Raw genomic sequence first — 23656 nt, 5'->3', positions numbered from 1 at the left:
AAAACCACTCTCCTCCAACCTACCCACGGAGGATTGGCTTTCTTCAGCAAAAGTGGAATTTTACCTTCTTTCCAGAGGAATATGTCCATCACTCCCGTGGGCCTGAGCAGTAGGTCTTGGTACAAAGCCTTCAAAGCTCAAGTAAAAGCCAAGCACCAAGGCCAGGCTTCTGTTCCCTCACACTGGGTTATGAGTCACAGCCCAGTGCGAGGGAACTAATTTGCCCACTTACTGGGAAGAAAGTGAAATCCAAAGATGTGAAATGAATGACCCAGGGTCACACAGCTTAACAGGCTGCCCATGTGGGACTTATTGAAAACCAGACCATCTGATTGATCCCAAGCCCACTGCTCTTTCTGCCTAGAGACAACAGTTAGGCTAAGAAAGGTCCAGCAGGGAGGACATCATGTAGTCTCTCAGCCTTGGAGACTCTATTGGAACCTCCGCTGATTCACTATCACAGGGATGGGGGCTTTAAAGGACTCAGAGCAAAGACTAGATAAGGCTGGGGAGGTGACCTGATCCCTCCTGGATGGTTCAACACGTGATGGGGCTCAGCGAGTGGCACACCCCAGGCCAGGCAGCTCTAAGCCAGACCTCTCTTAATACACTGCCAGAACAGGAGCATGGGAGGAGATGAAGTTCTTGACCAGGGCCTCTCTTCTCCAGGAAGGAAACACAGAGAGCGAGGAGGGACAGACTTTAATTGACCCCCCTTTGTTCCACTGTTTGTAATCCCTCACCAGCACCTGTTCTCTCTATTAACAAACCAGCTGACTCTACTTCCCAACAAGGCCCGCCCCTCCATACCCTTCCTGTCCCTTTCTACCTTCCTAGCCACCAGATGCACTGGAATCCATGTCCCCTGCCTCCACACACAGACCCTGACCACCTGTTCCTCATAGAGCAGCCACAGTGAGCTTTCTAAGCCACACAAACGAATCCACACACCCTTCTCGACCTGATAGGCACCATGGACTCACTGCAGTTACAGAGGCCAGTACAAGATGAGTCAACATTCCAACAGGCATGTTGATAGACAGAGTCACTGGGCTGTTTGTTCGTTCGTTTGTTTATTCAATACTTTTAAAGGAGGGAATATGAAGACAGGAAGGTGATATGCTGGAGTTATGCAGGAGGAATAGGTGGAAATTTTGGAAGTGGATATGATCAAAATATATTGTGTAGCTGGGCCTGGTGGCTCACACCTTTAATCCCAGCATTGGGGAAGCAGAAGCAGGAGGATCTCTGAGTTTGAGGCCTGGTCTACATAGCAAATTCCAGACCAACCAGGGCTACATAATGAGACCCTGTATATAATTGTCAAAGAAAATAATTTGACATGCTCCCAAAGGCTTCTCTTCACCTTACAACCAAATATAAAATGCTGTACCTCTGCTGGCCCTCACCTCCTGAAATGCATGACCTACTGGCTATGAACAGCCACCTCACACTTCTTGAGCAAGCTACCACATCCCCACCTCAGATATCACCAATTGTTCCCTCACCTTGAAACAAGGCTGCTTATTCTTGTCATTCAGGTCTCAGCTAAAATGTCCCCTCATCAGAGAGTCCCTGCTGACCCTCAGGAGCTCACCTCTGGTCACTTACACTCATGTCATTCGTGTTTAGTTTCTCCATAAGTCTATCTGAAATGATCTTAATTAAATATTTGCCTTTTTATCGATGGAGAATCCAAGCCTCTGAAAGCTGAGACAGTCTGCCCTGTTCAATATTATTTTCCCCAGTGAGTAGCTCAGAGTAACACACAATAAACAGTTGTCTAATTAATTAATTAATCAGTTATCCAAGTGAGAAATGATCAGGGCACATACAAAGGCATCTACATTAAGAGTGGGATGGAAATCAGAGAGGGGGTGCAAGAATTAGAATTAATGACAGAGAGTAGGAGACACAGCAGAAGTCCAGGGTCTGAACAGCTTGGTGGGCATTTGTGTGGTGGGCCAATAATGAGTTCAGTGTGCATAGTTGATGTTACTGGAGGAGCTACGGCATGACATCCAGGAGTTCATATATCTAAGAGTTCAGGAAGGAGGTTGGGCTTCTGGCTGATATTTGAGGAAAATGTAGAAGAATAAATGGGACTGGGAGCTGTGACCTTCCTCTAAGAGAAGGGACTTTGATGACTACCACAGCACCCCCAAATCTAACTGGACAGATGTAACATGACTAGAGAGGGACCTTTTGTGAGTTACTTTTCTTGTTGTGACAAAAATCAATTAAAGCAAGCTCACAGTTTGAGGGGATACAGTCTGTACGCCTTCCTGGTGACAGAAGCATGAAGTGTCTGGTCACATTGCCTCCACAGTCTGGAAGTCAAGAGAAATGGAAGCTAATGCTCAACTCACTTTCTCCTTTTCCCCCTTTTTATCTAGTCCAGGAACCCAACCCATGAAACGAAGCCAACTCTATCCAGAATGGTCTTCCTTCCCCAGTTCACCCCCTCTGGAGACACTCTCACAGGCACATTCCAAATGTAGTCACATCGACAATGACAACTAACTATCATAGCAGCTAAGGGTCTGGAAAGATGGGGAGGGAGCAGAGAGCATGAGGCTGGGGGGTGATGCCTTTCAGGGAGACAGGGAGACCTGAGAACACTGTCCTTGCAATTTGGAGCCACAAGGACCTAAGAGCCGACTCAGTGATGGGCTCTAGACAGACACCAGATGAGTAGATTGAAGAGCGGATGTAAGGAAAGGACACAGTTACAATGGTGGAGTAAAAACTCAGTCAATCCGGCCAGGATGGAAGGTCAAAGATACGGTACCAGTCAGAGAGGACACATAGTCCAAGAATGATTGTTAGGCAACCCACACCTTTGATTGCACATGAGACTATAACATGGCTTTAAGCTCATTCCCCCCAAAGGGCTGCTAATGACTATGCAAGTCATTCTAGGTACCCAGCCATATCCACAGCATGAATGAATGCCACCCCCAAAAGAACTCCTTAAACCAGGTACCAAAACCTCCACCAGCATGGAAGAGCAGAGGAAGAAATGACTGGGACAATGTACTGAGTGATGGAGAAAGTAATGATAACCCTCTGAGTGCTGGAGGGGAAGAAATGGAGAAGGGGTAGCACAGAGCTCTGCTTTAATGGGATGAGTGTGTGTGTGTGTGTGTGTGTGTCTATGTGTGTCTGTCTGTCTGTCTGTGTCTGTGGTGTATGCACATGTATGTGTAAATGCACTTGCCCATGCATGTATGTGAAAAAGTCAGGGGCCAACACTAAGTTTCTTCCTCTGCTGCTGTCCACATTTCTCTTTACACGGTCCCTGGAGTTGGCTGTTTCAGTTAGACTAGCTGGCTAACAAACCCTTGGAAGTCATCTATTTCTGTATCCTTAATACTGGCATTGCTGTGCCTGGCTTTTACATGAGTTCCAATAAAACTTTATTTACACGGACAGAAAGTGGGCTGGCTTTGGCTCATGGTCCAGAGTTGGCAGACCTCTACTTTAGGGCAAAAGTCCCTGTCCCTTGTGCCAGGGAAGGAAGAAATCTAGGCATTCTGATCAAGCCAGAGGCCTGACCACTGTGGCTGCAAACTCACTAAAAGGGAAAGCTCCCAACTCACTGAACAAGCAAATAATAAACGAGTTTTGAAAATAATTAAAATTGAAAATTGATTGTCTGGGCCAGAGCAGATTTATGCAACGGGCCCCTGCTCCGCCGGGAGTGGAGGGAGAGCTTCTAAGCTCTATGTTGAACAAGCTAAGCATTTTTTCAGATTATTCCCAGCATAATATGCCAAAGGGAATAGGCTCCATTTATTATTTCCTTAAAAAAATCAATGAGCTGAAACATTCCCTCTAGACCTATAATATTTATTTCAATGTTCTGTCAATAAATATAACAAGGTTAGCTTTCTATCAGGTTAGTTGGAAGAATCATTTGAGGGAACTTCTATTTGTTAAGCTCGATTACAGAAAGCAATCAATAAGGGAAAATTCCCTGGTCACTATAGGCAAGAAATATAGAACTCAGAGGAACCATCCCAGAGAGGAGATTAATGCTGCTGTCCCCAGTCACTCCCTCCTTTCCCCCAAAGGTGGGAAATGTGGGTGCAGCATTGAGTTACAGAGTGTCAAGCCAGAGCAGTCCACACACGGTAAAACTGAGAAGCAGAGAGTGAGGGATCACTCAGGAAGAGACAGAAAATAGAGCCAGGTATCCCAGGACACACTTGCAATCCCAACACTGAGGCTGCAGTGAATTCAGAAACAGCTGGGTAAGACCCTGTCACAAAAAACAAACAAACAAACAAACAAGAAGAACTAAAAATCTTAGTTATCAGCTTTCATCCAAGTCTTGAGTCAGGCTGGAGGCTGGGATGGGGTTCCACGCATATGGAATGCTTTTGCATCTCGTACCTGAGTTCACTTTCATTACATTGGACTTTCTAAAAGACTGGTATAGTAGAATGGCGGGAGAAAGGGTGCCTTTTGTGAGTAGGAGATTCCTGGGTGCTTAAAGAGTTCACCCGTTGATCCTCACCCTCCAACACACACACACACACACACACGGGAGGTACAGACAGAGTTGTGGCTAAGACGATGGAATGTCCTCTTCCCCTAGAATCTCCTGGCTTTGGACTAGATAACTCAACTATCCCTAAGTCTTCCATGACATGAGCCATGGGAAATAGAAGGTTTGGGGTCACAAAATGGACCCCTTGATTCACCTCCCCCCATTTACATAGCTAGGTAGAGTTTTTTCCACCTCGCCAAACTCCTTCCTCCTCTTGGTAGAATGAGAAAAATCTTGACACCTTACTTGTGGAATACACACAGTGCAAAGAAAGCATGAGACCACTAGAAAGATGAAATAGCTATTAGTATTATTGGCTGAATTACTATTATTACCCGCACTTATTGAATGCATTCTATATGCCGATCATTGAACTAAGCATGTTCCATGCCTTATCAATTCAATTCTCACTACGACTCACTGAGACAGATGGCATAAATATCCATCTAACAGATGTGAAAGATAAAGCTTGGGCAAATGATGAAACTGACCTAGAAGTCCATAAACAGATGATTAAAGAAAATAAGGCCTTTAATCCCAGCACTCAGGAAGCAGAGGCAGGCAGATATTTGTGAGTTCAAGGCCAGCCTGGGCTACTGAGCAAGTTTCAGGACAGGCTCTAAAGTTACACAGAGAAACTCTGTCTCAAAAGAAGAGAGAAAGAAAAAAAAAGAAAAGATGAAATATATACACAGTGTAATATTATGTAGCCACAAAGAAAATCAAAAGTATGTTATCTGAAGGGAAGTAGGAAGAACTGGAGATCGTCATGTTAAATGAAAGAAGTCAGGTGCAGAAAGAAAACTATTACATTTTCCTCTAATATGCAGAATCTAGACTTTTTTTAAAGAATTGAAAGCAGGGGGGGAGCTATTTGAGAAGAGGAAAGAGACCAGCAGAAAAGAGAAGGAGGAACAGAAGAAGGGGTTAAAGTAGGGTAAATAAAATCAAAATGACAACCAAAAACAAAAAAAAAAACAAAAAAAAGAAAGAAACTAACTTTTAAAAAGAAAGAAAAAATTAGGCTTGAAGATTTTTTTAAATGCCCAAAGTCACAAAGTCAAAGACAGCAAAGATTTAAATTCAAATCATTTCCCTCTAAACCCTGTACTCATAACCTGGGCAATCAGGAAGATTCTGTAATCATCCTAACCTAAAAGGAGTGTCCTTCATCATCCATACCCAGCCATCCAATCACTACCAATCACCTCCTGACCCATACAAAATAGGGTTCAGTTGGTAAAGTGCAGGTTACACTAGCATGAAGACCTGTGTTTGGTCCTACAGCCCACATAAGAGTTGGATGTGGTGGCATGTGCCTGTGATTTCAACTTTAAGGCAGTGAAGATAGGGGGTTCCCAGGCCAATCTAGTCAAATTGGTAAGCTCCTGGTTCAGTGAGAAACTATCCCAAAAATAACATGGAGAACATCTGAAAAAGACATCTAAATTAGATGTCAAACGCTGGCCTATGCACACACACACACACACACACACACACACACACACACACACACACACACAAAGATGGGTCCCAGCAGGCTTCTGGGCCTTTATCTCTCACCTCTGAGACAAATGCCTTGAATATTTAAAAGAAGCTTCAATGAGGAAAGAGCCTTTTGAAGACTCTCCAAAGGCATGCTTTGTCAGTAAGTGGTCTTGAACTTTAACTATCTTAATTCTCTACATGGAGACTAAATTATTCTACACAGAAAACCAGCACTTAGGATGGATATTGCTGGAAAATAAATAGTTGAACAATTATTTATTGAGTTCCTACTGTAATGGGCATTTTTTAAATATTTAAAAAAATAAACACATTTAACAGCATGATTAACAGACTCCTAAGTGTCCCTGAGTATATCTACATCTTACGTAGCCCAGCATACATTTACTGAGTCTCTACTAAGCTCAGGGGAATAGGTATCAGGCCCAGGTCATTCTGAAATACCACTGGCACAGCCTTTAGTGCTTATTACATTTTTAATGGCTATATTAGTTGATTTCCTCGTCACTCTAACCAAAAGCTGACAAAAAGCAACTTAAGGGAGAAAGAATGTGTCTTGGTTCATGGTTGGAGGTGACAGTCTATCCTGGTGGGGATGAACAGCAGTAGGAGCAGCTGAAGGTGGTGGCGGCAAAAGTGTGGGGCTGTCTGTCCACATCTCTGCAGACCAGGAAACAGAACTGGTACAGGAAGTGGGGGCAGGCTATAGATTCGAATGTAGCGCTTTGGAGATATCCCTCCAGCTAGTGCCCAAATCCCAAAGGTTCTGCACAACAGCACTAAGAACTATAGACCAAATATTCAACAAATGAGCCTGTGGGGGAACATCTCACAATTCAAATTCTTAGGAAACAAGGTTCTAAAGCAGTGGGCTGCAAGCCCCTTGAGGTTTGCATATCATATATTTACATTATGATTCATAACAGTAACAAAATTAGTTATGAAGTAACAATGAAATAACTTTATGGTTGGGGTCACGACAACATGTGGAACTATGTTAAAGGGTCACAGTATTAGGAAGGCTGAGAACCACTGCTCTGAAGAATGTGTCTCAGCATCAAGCAACATCCAATAGAGATATGAAGCAATAGACATAACAATCCAGATGATTTCGGTCTAACCAGTCCCTGAATACAAAAAACAGTCCCATTATCCTGGACCTCCAGCTGACTGGTGGGAAGAATTGCCATCTTAAAGAGTTCTCTGCCATCCCACTCCCAAGCACCTCTCCTCCTGAGTAAATCTGGACATTTTAGGTTGCCACATGATTCCTGCAAGTCAGTGTGACCGCTGCTCGGCACAATGGCCATCAACCAAACACCACAGTGTCAGGGTTTTGCGGAAGTGCAACTTTGAGTGTCGCAAACAGAACTAGAATTCTCTTGCTCTGCTAAAGAGGATAGCTCTCTCTGTTATCTAGAGAGGCCCCACACCCGGGCTTCAGAGTAGTTTCAATGCTCTTTGAGTCACATATACATGTATGTGTGTATTATATATATATATATATATATAAGTGTGTGTGTGTTTGTGTGTTTGTGTGCATACATATATACATACATACACACATACATACATACATATCTTCTCCAAGAAAAAAGCTATCAACATGGAGTCTAAGCAGAGTTTGCTCTGGAGCCAGTGACTGGTCTTGCATGGGACAATGACTGCAAGCGCAACAGCAATCCTGAGCAAAGAGATCTAAGTGGAAAAAAGAGAGCTCTTGTCTCTCTGACTCTGTTCCCCCAAAATCTCCATCTGCCTCTCCCTCCATTTCTACTGCTAGCAGCACACAGGTCCAACTCATAACCATCTCCTATCTTGTTATTATAATTACCTTCTCCATCAACTTCCTCATTCCACCTGAGCCCCACTAGTCTACTCTTCACCCAGGCACAGGACCACCTGTTAATATCTACTCCTGTAGCACATGAGTCCAAAGTGAATTCTGTTGCCGGAGGACAAAATTCACAATCCTACTGCCTTACTCTGCTCTGACCCTGAGACGTGTACTCTGTCCAATACAAGAGCCAGTCTCAGAGAAGCACATGTAATGTGTGGTCTGCAAAGCTTCACAGGGAAGGTAGAAGAGTACGACACGTCTTTTTCTTTGTCCTATCATGCAGTAGCATACCTGGATCCTCTCTTCATACATTGGCTACTAGCACAAACAACCCAAAACAACCATGTACATGTCTTGGAGGTTCAATGGAATCCTTATTGTTTCTCCTGGTGGAAGGGTCCAGCCTCTTGGAACTGGGACCTCTAATGCCACAAAAACTTAAGATTTAAGGCAGGAAGCAATAGTTCCCCAGTTTGGTCCCTGATGGTGAGAGAACCCAAAACCCCTTTCAGCCCTTGGCTTCCTGGTCCATGTATTCTGTCCCTTATGACACGACACTATTTACAGGCAGGTAGTGGTCTAGATTACGCTAATTAAAATGGGAGGACCTACCTTCAATGTAGGTGGTTCCGTACCATGGAGGGGGAACCTGCACTGAATAAAAGAAGAAAGCTGAGCATAGTGTTCATTCCTCTCTGCTTCCTGATTGTGAATGCGCTGTGACCTCACACATCCTTGGACACATCATGACTGACTCACAGCCTCATACTCCTGCCATGCCTTCCCTACCATGAGGAACTCAGCCAAAATTCACCTCCCTTAAGTTGCTTCAGTCAGGGCTTTTGTCACAGTGACGAGAAAAGGAAGTAAAATACCCATAGGGTCATCTATACCCCTTACCCCCCCATGCCCTTACTCTGATCACTCCATCTTATTTTTCCCAGCCTCCTGACCAATGAATGAGCAAAGAAATTCCCCACTGACTACAGTCTTTGTAGAAACTCATCTCTGACTATTTCTTCCTTCCATAAAAAATTGACAACCAAGCCATACAGCTTAAAGCACTTCCTCGTGAAAAACTTCAACACTTAGTCTTTAGGGCCCACTAATGTACTGAACGGACCCATCCATGAACTAACTCAGGGGTTTCCTTCCATCCTATGCCATGGGACTCTCCTGACAAGGGGATATATTTGAACTGAGCAGAAGGTATTGGCTCAACCAAGTTGGATGACTCAGCCTCTTGGACCTGTTTGTTCTTAAGCTTCAGAGTCTGTTCAGCTCTCAGCCTAGTATACTGTTCCCACCACAACAGATTGCCTCCTCCGTCAAGGACTTAGATGTGCTAATACCTAGCTCAAAGTGGGAATCTCTGGCCATAAAGTCACTTGGTCATCGTTGGTCTGCGGCTCAGTCTTTGCTAGAGTTCAGTAATACTCCAGGAACTGGTTTGAAAGCATCGGGTAGTTCTTTGCTATAGTGGGCATAACCTTCTTCTAAAACTCCAGGTGTTTTCTCTTTGAGTCTCCTAATGGAGGTGGCCAGAGTTCACTAGAGACACCTCCAACACTACTGAACTTACCATGTCACATGACTTGAGAAGACAAGGATGCTATACTGCACCATAGTTCAAACTTGCACCTCTATTCTCTTTTCACCTAGACCCACTCAAAACTCGCAACATCCTGGGCTATTATTTATTCAACAAATTGGTTAGAACACTATTATTCCCAAATGAGAATCTATTGCCTCAAAAATCCCAAAAGGACCTACCGAGCACTACGCTTCCATGGTTGGAAATTCAATTGGCAAGAAACGAAGAGTGCCATCAATGTGCTGGTCCCTGGATCTTACTGGGTTTATTTCCTACCTCTTGATATGAGTATCTCTTACGAGGGCATCCAAGTACTTGCCACTTCCTGTTCATTGGGCTTGAGGAGAATGATGCCATCCGTATAGTGGACCAGCATGGTGGATCTGGAATGTCAAGATAATCAAAGACCCTTTAGACTGTAATGTAACAGGAGAAAATCAACATAGCCCTGAGGCAAGACAGTGAATATATATTGCTGTCTTTCCCATGTGAATACAAACTGCTTCTAATCCTTTTTCCTGATGTGAACTGAAAAGATCAAACGCTGCATATCAAGTGCTGGAGGCAACAGTGATCTACTCGAGTGAAGACACCAAATCCAGCATAGAGCAGCTTCCAGTGGGAGATGCCATTTTTCCCCACAGTTCATGTGCTGGCTAGTTTTTTGACAACTTGACACACACACATGCACATATGAAAATGAAAATCGACAGCAAAGATTCATATTGCTAGGGTACAGTTCTGGGTCTAGTGACACACGCCTGTGACCCCAGCACTAGGGAGGTGCAGGCAGAAGGATTAGAAATGCAAGGTTATCCTTAGTTACAAAGTGAGTTCAAGGGCCACCTGGGCTACATGAAAGAAAGTTGATCTGGAAGGAAGGAGGGAGGGAGGAAGGGTGGGTGACATGTTACCCAAAGTTGCAATCAGGCATTTGTAATCACAACGGCAGAGGCTGGGGGATTGTGAGTTCAAACTAGCCTGGATTACATCGTGAGACCCTGTCAAAAAATAAATAAATAAAGTGAACCAGGCAGGACAGAAACTTCCATCTTCAATAAAGGAATGAAAAGAGGGAGGGAACCATACATTTAAAATAAGTGCATCGTGAAATGGAGAGAAAGAACTCATTATGGAAGCAAGAACTAAACTTTTCTTCAGCTAAACAGAATGTTCAAATTTATCTGCTACCGCAATTTAGCTATTAACTACTCTAGTCACTCCTGCGTCTAAGGATCTGGAACAGATTGATCCAAGCATCCAGAATGAGGAAAACAATGTCGTCAACCCTACCTCACACCTCTTCTTTTTCTAATGTAGTATGAACCTGCCCCCAGAACAACTGGAAGTAGAAGTGTCCATCCTTTCTAAAAGTCTCACCCCTCTCACAGACCAGTGGACAGACACTAAAGTCCCAAGGGCCAGCAGTCTGATGTTAATATCCTTCCTCAAGTCTGAGTCTTCCTATAGTCCTCACTGGTCCCACAGGTGGGCTAGGCTGCACCAGCCCAGTTACTTTCCCATCACCCAAGCTTACTGTATCCCAAGACTTTCTATTGTAGGAGGAGGGGAAAAAAGAGAAGGGGGGGCTGTTTGTAACTACACTCTTGTGGTCTGTCTACCCAACGAAGTCCCCACCCTGGAGACTTCGGGTGATATCTAGCTTGTCAATGCACAAGCCAGAGTTCTATGGGGTCTAAGAAAGAACCCTCCCCTAGAACCTGGGCAACAGCCTGTAGTATTATCTATTCTCTAGGACAATGGTTCTCAACTTCCCTAATGCTGTGACCCTTTAATACAGTTCCTCATGTTGTGGTGACCCCAAATATATTATTCATTGCTACTTTATAACTGCCACTTTGCTACTGTTGTGAATCATAATGTGACTATCTGATATGCAGGTCATTTGACCCCAAGAGGTGGAGACTCACAAGTTGAGAACCATTGCTCTAGGTCTTGGTTTTTGCATCTGGGGAAAATTCCTTGTTTCTCAGGCCTCGGGAGCTCAGAACCAAAAACTGCAGCAAACCACAGCCTGAACCATGCAGAGTGGAGGGCTGTCGCTGACATCAGAGCTGCAGCCACAGTCGCGGCTGCTGTGCTGCTTTCAACACTGTCCCATCGTGCCGTGTGGCATGGCAGCTAGGCAGTCCCAGCCCTGCTCTCCTAGAGCTCACATTCTAGTGGGAGAAACAAGTGCTCACCAGATAATCAAACAAATGAGTGCATGATTACAAACTGGCATAAATATTCCGAGGAAACGCGACACATTCTAGGAGAGCAAATAAAGAATGAGCTGGCTTGGAGGCACCTCTGAAGGCATAACATTTGAACTGACATCTGAAGCATGAGTAGGAGTTAGCCAAGCACAAAAGGGGAGGGTGGAGAAGGCACAGTCCCAGCAGATGGTAGAGCAGGTGCCGGGGGTTCTGCAGCGTTGGGGGAGAGTGACAGGAAAATGTTGATGAAGGTAAAAGGTCAGCACAGACCACTGGGACCGAAGGGAGCCTGCAAGGAGGCGCATGAGGCTGGAGAGGCAGGCAAGGTCAGGCTCTGTGGTCTTAGAAACACTAAAGATGCTGGTCCTCCCTGTTAGAGCCGAGAGAGGCAGGTAAAGGGACTTGCACAAGGGGTGCTGTGTGACCAGACAGGTGTCTGGAGTGGCTCGCTTTGTTGGCGGTGCAGACAATGGACTGGAAGGAGCAAGAAGAGAAACAGGAATGAGTTAGGAGCCCTCCCTGGGAGTCCAGGAAAAGGATGATGGCGGCTTAGGCTGTGGGTGTAAAATCAACAGGACTTGGGTGACGGGTGGATAATGGGCTAAGAGCAGCTGCTACTGGCATCTTGTGCTCTCAGCATCTCATAAAAATTGCAAGGTTCTTTTGGTTTTGAACAATGGAATCTCATCTTACACGGGGCCAGATTTGGAAGTGCATGAGACAAGAATTGCATGAAGTCAAAAGTGCCCTTGGAAAACTCTGAAGCCACTCGCAAAGTACAGTATCCGTGAGTTTGTTTATACAGCCATGAACAGAAATTTTTAGGCACACTAAAGTTAGAGAGCCGCTGAACTAGAATAAAGAAAGCAACAGAAGGAAAGCCCATATGCAAATCTCTGGGCATTCAAATCACTTGCCTTTAAGACAAGGACTCAAATCCCTAGGAGTGAATGAGGAGATTGGGGGGGGGGGTCCAAACAGGAGATGTGGCAAAAATTTTCTTAAAGTCCCGCTTTGCTGAAATGTACCCTCTTGGTTTGAACACTGAGTCCTTGTAAACTGTAGTTACCTACTAGTGTACTAATTGCTTACTGAGTGTGGCCTGGGTGTAGGACCCCAACCCCAACACCTACTCCTTCCTCACCTCTATCTCACTCCAGGTCTCTGCTCAGATAGCTCAGCCTGGATCTGCTAGGATCCCTCTATCAGCCAGAAAGTCAAGGTCAAAGGGCTTTAACAAAAACCCTTCTAGAATTCAGTAGCTGAGATTGTGTACCTGTGCCACCTGCTCATCATGAGTTGGTGAGGCTCGGCCCCTTGTTTCCTCATCTGACTGATGAAACAGACTCCATCCCGCATTTGGCCAGCACTGGGGCAGAAGGAAGAGCTCTACAGGCTTCACAAAGCGATTAAAAGCCCTCGTGAGGCATCAGTGCAGCTCATTGGCCAGAATTCATCACAAGGCTTCACCCAACCACAAGAGGGCCAAGAAGTGCAATCCTTCCATGTGTTCAGCAGGTGCACAGCCAGAAATATTTGACAAACAACACTAATGACTTCCACATGCTCTAAATGTACAATGACAAGAGAGAGAAGAGACAAGTCTTAACTATTAAGTATGTGTTTGGATCCAGGACCCTGTGTAACCATGTGGCTGAATTAAATTTGCCCGTTCACACCCCAGGGGGCAGAGCCCATGCCCAGAAAGACTCCCAAGCAGCATTTGGATGCTGTCTTGGAATTAGAGGGAGGATCCATCAAAGGCTGATGACAGCCTCAGCTTGTCAGCACTGCCTCTACTCTCTCAGCCCACGATTCTGACATGAGAAACAGTGGAACCAGAACTCTGTCACCAAGGATCTCAGACAGTCCCTGGAAGCTATTGGGCTGGAGACAATGGGCGTACAGGAACCCTGGCTCTCCAGGAGCTCCCAGCAGGATGCTGTGGGAGTCAGTATCCAAGGGTCAGCTCCTCCCTCTTACCCTGGACATCATGATGCTCTGCCCTCACAAAGAAACCTGGTCCCCTCTTTTGCAATCATGCCTATCGCCATGCTTTCATGAGTAATATGTGGCAGGAGTGAAAACCAAGCCTTAAAATGGCAGTCGCTTCCGCTTCCTCCTTCTGAGAATCCAGCGACTACAGGGTAAGAAAGGTAAGTGATTAGACACCATGTGGATGGACGCCCTGGAGAGGAAAGAAACATCTGGGACATTCCACCTTCAAAGGGGCTCCCAGCTGAGGGCAGTCACAACGGATAACTGCAGAACTGCCCAGAAGAGGCCAACCGACTCATAAAATATAGAGAAAAACTTCAATCATTTTAAGTCACGATTTTAAAGGCCTAGTTTGTTATGCAGCCACAGGAAACTGAAAAAAAAAACCACTCACTAGATGATGCCTATGTTCTGAGGAGGCCCAGAGAAAGAAAATCTAAGAACACATTAAACGGTGTTCTAGATTGAGCTCTCTGGAACAGCCTTTGAAGCAGAGGTTTTAAAGAATGAGTTTTATTGGGTAGGAGACACTCTCTGGAGACACCTATAAGAAAAGGAAGAAGCTGGAAGCAAAGTTCAGCAAGTGTTGAGTAGTGATTACTAGATGGCAAGGGTGGGGAGGAGACGGGCAGGAGGGGCTAGGGTACCAATTGCAATTAGACAGAAGTAATGCATCCTAATGGTCTATAGCACAATCTGGGGAGTTCATTGTAACATGTTTTAGCTAGAAGAGAAGCTCTCAAAAGCTACAAACATTATTGAAATGATAGACATGGAAATGTTAACTGCCCTGGTTTGATCAATACACAGCATGCCCATGTGTTCAAATATTATCATGCTGTACCCTAGAAACATGGGCAACTAGTGAATGTCAATTAAAATTATTTTTACTGAGAAATTTAGAATTGCACTTGCACCTGTGGGTTAGTTTTTGTCAATTGAAGATTTGTCTCCATCGGATTGGCCTGTGGGGCATTTTCTTGAGTGCTACTTTCTATAGAAGGACCCGATCCACGGTAGAAGGTACATCTCCAGGCAGGTGGGCCTGGGCTATAGAAAGGTGGCTGACCATGGATCTGAGAGCAAGTCAGTGAGCAGCCTTCCTCCATGGGGTCTGCCTCAGGTCCCTGTTCAGGTTCCTGCCTTGAGTTCCTACTGACTTTCCTCCATGATGAACTGTCACTTGGAAGTATAAGATGAAACAAACCCTTTTGTCCCCAAGTTGCTTTTGGCCACAGTATTTCTTCACAGCAACAGAAAAGCCCCTAGAGCTGCACCTAAGGTGCCACTGACCTTTGAATACTTAGTAGTCACGAAGGGAAGAGTTGTTCTAAGCTGAGGCAAGGAGGCTGGTCCTCGAGTCCCCTCATCAGTCAGCGTTATCTGTGGGTTGCTCCAGAGAGACCATCACTTGAGTGAAGGTATCTGCCTGTTGTTCCACAGTCCCCATGGAGGGATGAGGCTGGGCACACCCAGCAACCCACATTCTCGGCAGCTGAAGAGAAAGGTAGTGACGTGGAGAGGAAGGCAGGTACTAGAACGCATCCCGTACTGGAGGTGAGCCCTCGGCACTTGAACCGAACTAGAAAGACTCGCTGCGAAGGGAGGAGAGAGAGAGAGAGCTTCCAGGCAAAGGAAACAGCAAGAGCAAAGAAAGGCTCCAGTGTGAGAACAAGCAAAGCCGGTGCCAGCAGAACACACGGAAACCGAGATAAGGCAACAGCAAGCAGAGAAATGTGGGTTTCCCCTGAGGCAACAGGGACTACTGAAGAGTTCTAAGCAAGGCAGAGACTGGTGAGCCATCTGTTTTAAAAGATTCCTCTGACAGGAAGGTGGAAGGTGGACCAGCAAGGGAAGACCAGCAGCCGAGGGCCTGGCACTGATACAAGAGGAAAGTTAGCTCCCTGCTCCTGCCGCGGCCACTGCCTGAGCCCTGCATCTCTTCTTCCTGGGCCCCAGGTTATACTGCAGCCTCATTCATGCTATGGGCCTGGCGGCTGGCTGTGTTGCAGTTGCTACATGGTGCAGCTGAATGGGAGCTTGAAAAGCTCTTGGGTCATCCTCAACCACAGGAAAACTATAGCCTTTAGTAGGAAGGCAAAGGTCACCAGCTGGAGTGTCAAGGTAGTCAAGGGATCAATCCAAATGTCTTTTTCCTATATCAGGACCCCCCAACCACACCTTGACTAATGAAAACACAGCCGACTTTCTATGTTGAGAATTCTGTTTCCTTTGGAAATTCTCGACCCTGATCCTGGGTTATAATCTGTTTTTCTACCCTCCAGCTGTAGGGAAAAATTCTCTTTTTCTGATGGCCAGGAAGCCCTCCCATTCTCACAGTTCACTATAAAATTAGCAATGAGGAGCTAGAAAGATGGTTCATCAGTTAAGAGCACTTGTTGCCCTTCCAAGGGACCTGGGTTCGACTCCCAGCACTGACATGGTGACTCACAATGGTCTGCAACTCCAGTCCTAGAGAATCCAACACTCTCTTCTGGCCTCCGTGGGCTCTTATACATGTGGTGCACAGACATAAACACAGGCGAAATAGACATGCGCATAAAAAGAACTTAGTTTTTAATTTTAAAAATAGTGACGAATCCTTTCACCCCTCCATTGTCTTTACCCCTGGCCACAACCATCTGATTCTACAGACTTTATAATCACTACCTCCTCTGAGTAACTCAAGCATAAGAGAGGCTACCTACCAGCACATCCCTCCCCCCAGTATCCCATCCTCCTTCACCACTGCTTGAAGTTTTAACAATTGCACTGCTACAGCCAGTCAAGGGCCATTAGAACCTCCACCCACCACCAGAGACGGGCTCTCGTTACCAACAGGCCGATGGATAATCCAGCTCGAGATTCCCATTTTAGAGTCTGTTTCCTAGGAACCACTCCCAGCACCAACTGTAGTAGTAGGTCAGGTTCCCTAGAAATAGATCAAAGACGGAAGATTTGCATGCAGAGGACTTACTGGAGAGCACGAGCAGGAACATTAGCAAAAAAGCAAGAAAGCTGGACTGGGCAGTGTGAGCCCTTGAACTCCGTGCATGTGCGTCACAGATGGCAACAACTTGGAAAGTTCTAGAGCAGGGATGGCACTTTAGAGATGTACCAAAACAACCAGTCAGTGCACTGAAACTGCCTCCAGGAAGGAGCACGAACTCTAGGAGAGGCAAATCCATTTATCAGAAGGCAATTCTGGGAGAGCGACCACTGAAGGCTATGCTATGGGCCACCAATGCTGTCCCTGGGAACTAACCCACAGCATCCTCCACAACCCATTTAGGGAACTCAAGATGGAGAAGGGTGGTTGGTATTGCTCCTGAGGGCAACTCCATCTCTACTGGGTTTGGCCACAAGAAAGTCACAAGAAACTATGGGCATGGGGGGGGGGCTCATTCAACGATGCAATGGGAGGAATTTCATGCAAGACGTAAAGAAGGAGAAGCAGGAGGTGAGATGACTCTCTTGGCCATTCCATTCTTCACTCATGGATGACTGCTGGAGTAAAATGAGTGCCTAAGGTAAATTGTCTTTCAGAAGTACAGCTTTGCCAGGCATGGTGGCACACACGTCTAATGCTAGCACTCAGGAGGCAGAAGCACGCAGATCTCTGTGAGTTCAAAGCCACCCTGGTCTATGTAACGAGTTCTAGACCAGCCAGGGTGACATAGTGAGACGGTGTCTCAAAACAAAGAAAGTACACGGCTTTGAACATAGCTTGTCTTTGCATTTTCCTGTATGCAATAAAATATACAGACACATGTACACACACAGGTGTACACCAAGTTTTCCCAAAGCAAGAACTCCGCCAGAGGCTGGTAAGCAGATCTCTGTCCTCCTTAGCCAAAAACTAATGGCTGCAGATTCTACATCTGAATACCACACTTCCCTGTAACCTGTTGCCTTCAAGTATGCTAGCTGGAGTCTCAGCTCCGATCAGAACCCAGGAAGCAAGGGCAAGCTCACCAACAGCTACTAACAGTTACTGAGCACCAGCTAACTGTGTTCACAAGTTTGTACATCCCTCCTCTCTGATCCCTCTGAGACCAGTGCCTTTGTATACCCATTTCACAGAGGGAGAAGTAAAGGCTTCAAGAAGCTAGACCATTTTGTCTATGATTTATACAACTGGTTGGTGTCAGAACTGGGGCTGAGAGTCCAGTTAAGGTGGTGACAGAAACAAATAAGAGACACTGGGAATTGAAGTGGTTCATTCACTCCTTCGGGAAACATTTATGGAGGGTCTACTGTTCTAAGCTCTTGAGAAACCTCATGCAGTTGTAGCCACAGCCTTTCTCTCATGTAACGCCCTGTACAGTGAGAGAGATGGATAAATAATGAATATAACACATCAACACTCATCCGTTCGTACAGACTTAAGTGGTGGCCCCGGTTCCCCACTTCAGAACTGAGACTCCTCCCTGGTCACAAGGAATGCTGATGGCTGTAGCATTCAGCAGAGACTTTATGCAAAACTGCTCAGGAAAGGCAACTGCTCCACCGAAGGCCGCTCACTCCCTGCCCTAGGAGCCCCTACAGCCAATGTCTAGCCAGGAGGGAGTAAAAACTTCCCCATCCCCTAGGCATTAGCCTAGCCACTTTGAAAGCCATCCTGGCTCTCAGCTCTCTTGGGATCAGCTACAGTCTTTGCTGTGACTACATCACATGCCAACTTGTCCTCTGCCCAGGGCTGCTTCCTTCATGCCCCACAGGTCTGAGAGCCCTTCCCAGTAAACTTCCTCCCAGGAAAATTCTCTATCACAGTCTTCTTCAGTGCATTCAACCTGCTATGGGAAGGGTATGTTCTAGGGGAAGGGAGGGGGGCAAACAAAAGGAGAAAATCTGCAGAAGAAGGATTGGAAGGGCAGGACCCAAAAAGGCAGCAGGCTGTGAAATCAAAGAAGATATTTAAGGCAACCTCATTAGGTAGTGATATTTGAGCACAGACTTGAAGGTGGATGTAAGAGAGTTACCCAAGTGGAAACCTGGTGGGAAAGCATCCTGGGCAGGGGGAGGAGAGGCCAAGAGAGGTCAGTAATGGGATGGGGTGACACAGAACAGAGCACATAAGAACTGGCAGGCCACTATAAGGTCCTCAGATTTGCGCAGAGGACCTGGTCTGAAATTAGACCTCCCCAGGCTTCCATGTGAGACAAAGGGCAGAAGCCACTGCAGTAACCCAGGTGAGCCCAAGGATGGCGGTGACGGCGGTAAAAGGGGACCAGAGGCATGTTGTAAAGCACGGCCAGTATGTTTGGCCAATGACTGGATGCAGGGAGTGAAGAAAACACAGGAGCCAACAATGACCATGATGCTTTCTTGTCCTGCGATGGAAAGACTTGCCAAGATCTCAGAAAGGGAGACGCCCACCAGGAAAGGTTTAGAAGATCACTGATGGGGACATGTTGTACTTGAGATTCACAGCAGTTAGCACCATAGCACGACCCAGCTCTGGGATGGACAAAGTAGGCTGTTACTCCAATTAGGAATGACAGATGAGGTTTGGGGGCACAGCGGAAGTTGGAAACACTGGAGATTCGATAGCATGGGGGCCTAATTCTATAATCCCATACCGTGGCAAGTCCCACACCAAGTCCATGTGGCCTCCTAACTCTAGGGGAGCAGGCAGACACATAGTAGCTGTAAAAAGTGTCCAACTGTGTGCACATTTGTGAATGAGATGAGAATTCAAAGCTGTGTCCCTATGTGTGGAGGGTGTGTGTGTGTGTGTGTGTGTGTGTGTGTGTGTGTGTGTGTGTCTGTGTGTGTGGTCATCTGTATGGCCAAGAAGAACAGCACCTTGCAATGTGAATAAGGAGACGATGCCAGCCCAGAGCCTGGCACACAATAGCCTCCCGTTGTTATGGAATGTGTAGAGCAAGCAATTAGCTGCATTGGTATTTAGAGCAGCAACATGCCCTCTTGGCTGCCCTGAACCACACAAGTCCTCTTAAAGCCTTGTACAAATGGCTCTAGAACACAAAGGTGCCTGTACCTCCCAAATGCCCGCCTGTTTTCCTGAGCTGCTGTGTCTGGCTGCATGGGGAAACTACTGACACAGCTTGGGAGGGCGGAGAGTTAACTCTCCCTTTGCCATTACACATAATCAGGGAGAAATCTGTGTGAGGCACAGCGCTCCGGCCGGTAAGTGATTCCCCAGAACAACAGATAAAAGCCTGGCACTAAAGTGCAGCCAGAAACGATGTGTAATTGGCATGAAAGAATCTTTGAATCTACACGCTGCTTTTAACTCAGGAGGCTTAAATTACAATTAATAGTTCCCTTGTACAAGGCAGAGGGGGGATAGAGGAATTCCAGGTCCCTGAGCTCAGAGCCCCAGGCTTCATCTTCATCTAAGCTTCAGTGTTTTTTTTTTTGGGGGGGGAGGCTAAATAGTATAGAGGGAGGAGAAAACTGGGAGTGTAGCTTTCCCGGGGTTTCAGGAACCCTGATGGGTTAGATTTCTTACAAGATTCAAATCTGCCGCTCTCTAAAGAAGCCCCTAGGTACTCCTGTACTGCAGAGCCCCTCCCACCACATCCCTGCAATGTTGCTAACAGACAGCCCACTGCCCCCATTTTGCAGATGGGGAGACTAAGGAGACCCCTAGTCCACCTGCTATTTCCCAAACTAGGAAGGGTCTTAGAGCACCCTCCTTCCAGGATTCCTGGAGTAAAAAATTCAGAGACAGACAGGTGTCCTCCTGCTTCCATAACAGACAACCTCGTGAACCCAGCCCCCTGACTCTGTAGCCAGGTCCTTCCTTTATGCACCTAACCAATGAGACAGATTTGGGCCTGGAATGTGGCTCTGTGATAGATCACTTGCCAAACATATCCAAGAGCCTAGGCTCCAGCACCAAATACCACAAAACTAAATTAAAATAAAAAATTATAATAAGAGCAGGGCAGTGGTGTTGCATGCCTTTAATTTCATCACTCAGGAGGCAGAGACAGGAGGATATCTAAGTTTGAGGCCATCCTGGTCTACATAGTGAGTTCCAGGACAGCCAGGGCTACACAGAGAAACCCTGTCTGGAAACCACCTACCCACCCCACCCCCAAAAATGATAATAAGAGTAACCAGTGGACCATGCAGCCCATCCCCCTCACCCCACACTCTTCTCTAAAGGGTTAGTATGCTCCCCTGAGGGAACCTTCGAAATCCTCCTCAGGGCCTGAATCAGTTCCCTCTAGCTTTGCTTGGCTCAGTCTAGGTATCCCCTTCTCCTCCACTTTATGCCCCCCCATCCCTTCTCTCTGTTGGGCAAAGCTATCGGCCCCAAGGCTGTATACAGCTTCGGTGGTGTGGCAGCTAGCGAGGCACAAGCAGGAATCTAAAAGCCAGTTTAGATGTGCTCCAGGAATGAGGGGTCTGGCCCTTAGCAGACACCAACAAAACTGTGAGAAGGGGTCCAGAGAGTGGCCACAACATTCCCAGAGTTTGCTGAGGGGTTCAGACTACTGTGTCAGTGGGAATTCTGAACCTCCCCGCACATGAGCTCATGGGTGCCCAGCCCTGTGCTTCATGGCTTTGGAATGTGTTTTTTAGGCTGGCCTGCCTTCTTTCCCCCATCTTGCCACTGCAAGGTCTGCTGACTGATCTCGGTTCTTCAAAGCCAGGCAAATTCCAGAAAAGACAGAGAGAAAGAGAGAGAGAGAGAGAGAGAGACAGAGAGAGAGAGAGAGAGAGAGAGAGAGAGAGAGAGAGAGAGTCTGTCTGTCTGTCTGTCTGTCTCTGTGTGTCTGTGTGTCTGAGTGTGCTTGTGCATGCACGGTGCATGCATGCAAGCAGTATGCATACCAGCACTCAGGTCTTGCCCAAAAGGCAAAGTCATTGTCTATGTGCATGGCTGAACCTGTGTGCACCTGTCTCTAGATACGAGTGGGCACCGTGTGCATATCTCTGTGTGTTTGTGTATGTAGTGCGTGTATTCTGTGCATGAGTAGTTTTAAAGGAACGCAGTGGGATCCGCTTGGGGCCCTGTGTAGCTGAACCTTATTTATAGCTCTCCTCTGTCTGCTTCGTTTCCTCTAACTTCCCTGCAGAATGATATGAATGAAAATGACACTATTGACTATCTTGGTAACCATAAAAGACCTTATAGAAATAAGATTTTTATAGTTTGTGGACTGGGAGAATCAAAAGACTAAGAGTTATGGACTCGGAGGAGAGGAGCGAATCAAGCCGAGGCGGTCGGAGAGGTCCCTGGGTGGATCGTCTGTGGGTTTTTTAAACAAACTCATATAAATAAAGTGATTGTCTTGAAAGAGTTATGGGAGCCCTGGAGCTGGGCAATATCCCCTCTGCAGAGGCGGAGGGCAGCTTGCTCTCTGCCAGAGAGGAAGCCCTCGTTTTAGTTGAGTTCCTGCTACAGGCCTCCCCAGAGAGGCAGAAGAGGCAGCCACAAGACCCACACTGACCTTTTGTCTCCTGGAGATCTATAGGATTTGACACATTAGGAGTTGAGCTCCCCACCAGCTGTGTGGCCTACACTGGGCACCAAACCCGAGACCTACAAACCTGCCCTTCCAAGCTTAAGCATAAGGGCCCTCCAACCCCAGGAAAGCCCTACATTTCAAAGGCTCCCTGACACCCATCCCCACAGAGACTCCCTCCACCATTTCCCTAGGAAGCTACAGTACAACCCTGTAGACCAGGTAGAAGGCAAGGAAAGATGGGACAGGCTTCCGACCAGCACTGTCCTCTGAAGACCAAGCTAGTTCCACTAATGGGTTTCCAAGAAACAGATGATCTTTCCTGGTGCCTCTCCCAACTCTAGTCTTCTCGTGTCAGTCTCCCCATCCTCCAGCGCCAACCCCGCCCTCTGGGGCAATACTGGGTCCTTCTGCCCTCCCCTATTGGAATAAACAATTCTGAAAACCAGAGAGAAGCCATGTCTTCTGATCCCATTACAAGAAACCTACTAGGTCTCATTCTGACTCCTATCTCCTCTACCTGGGAACCTGAGGGTATCCAGAGAGGGCCAAGGCACGCCCATAGTATGTGTCAATTCCCAGACTCCTCTGAAGGCATCGATTTCTCTCCATCCTGACCTTTGTGGTAAGGTGCCCTGAGTTCCACCCCAGGCCATTATATGGCTGATGGTGTGGAGACATGGAGTCCCAGCCGCCCTCCCTTGCTCTGGGCCTTTCTGATGCACTGGAGAGAGCAGCCTGCATTGTCAGCCAGCCAGAGCTGTCTGAACCAAGGGCAGCTGAGTGGGGCTCGATTCACACCGCTCTCCAACACTGCAGCAAGGAGGGTTTATGGCTCTTGATTACACCCAGCAGGGAGGCCTTCTTAGTGATGAGAGAGAAATATTCAACAACCTGTCTTTGCAATGTGCTGATCTGTGGGGTGGGGGTGGGGCACAAGAATGATTTATGATTCATGAGTGAGGAGAAGAGGATTTTTCAGTCCAGGGCTCCCCCAAACCACTTCGAGAAAGGAATGACTTCCTTTCTCGTCATTTATTTTCTCATTGGTGTGTGATGTTCCAAGCAAAATCCTCCCTGGGGTCTCTTGCAAGCTGTGGAAGGTCCAGAAGGACACAGGCCAGAGAGGGGAGGGTTCTTCCAGCCCTCACTCCGCTCAGGCTTAGAGCCGAGACAGGACCTGGGCAGCATTGCCTCTCCCCTCTCCCCGCTCTCCGGTTCTTTCCAGCCTTACATTCAAACCCCATCTGCTCTCATCTGGTGCCTAAACATTGTGCCTGGACCACAGTCAGCCCTAGTAAATGAACAAACGGGTGGCTGGAAGGAGGCTGTTTTCTCCTCCTAGATGGGACCCCGGGGTCCCCCATAGTTGTGTCTAATAACTTGCACCAAGTCAGCACCAATGATCCTTTTTGGATAAGTACGTGCTGTATAGTAGGCTGCACACCACATAGAGTGCCCCTCTCTGCCTACGACAGTTGAAGCTCATTGTGATCT

General features: G+C 46.8%; 1 long non-coding RNA gene across 4 annotated transcripts in view; it reads right to left on the bottom strand.

Moving 5' to 3' along the window:
- LOC106022355 overlaps window positions 1–20643 on the bottom strand; it is a 42094-nt gene extending 21451 nt beyond the window's left edge. For all 4 annotated transcript variants that reach the window (XR_005881264.1, XR_005881263.1, XR_005881266.1 and 1 more), the window contains exon 1: window positions 8514–20643. This is a non-coding gene — a long non-coding RNA (uncharacterized LOC106022355). The remainder of the gene's footprint in view (window positions 1–8513) is intronic.
- Between the last annotated feature and the right edge of the window lie 3013 nt (window positions 20644–23656).

The sequence above is a fragment of the Mesocricetus auratus genome, unplaced genomic scaffold, assembly GCF_017639785.1.
Source record: "Mesocricetus auratus isolate SY011 unplaced genomic scaffold, BCM_Maur_2.0 Super-Scaffold_100014, whole genome shotgun sequence".
In the NCBI taxonomy this organism is placed as follows: Eukaryota; Metazoa; Chordata; class Mammalia; order Rodentia; family Cricetidae; genus Mesocricetus; species Mesocricetus auratus.
This window is presented reverse-complemented; position numbering and strand designations above follow the sequence as displayed.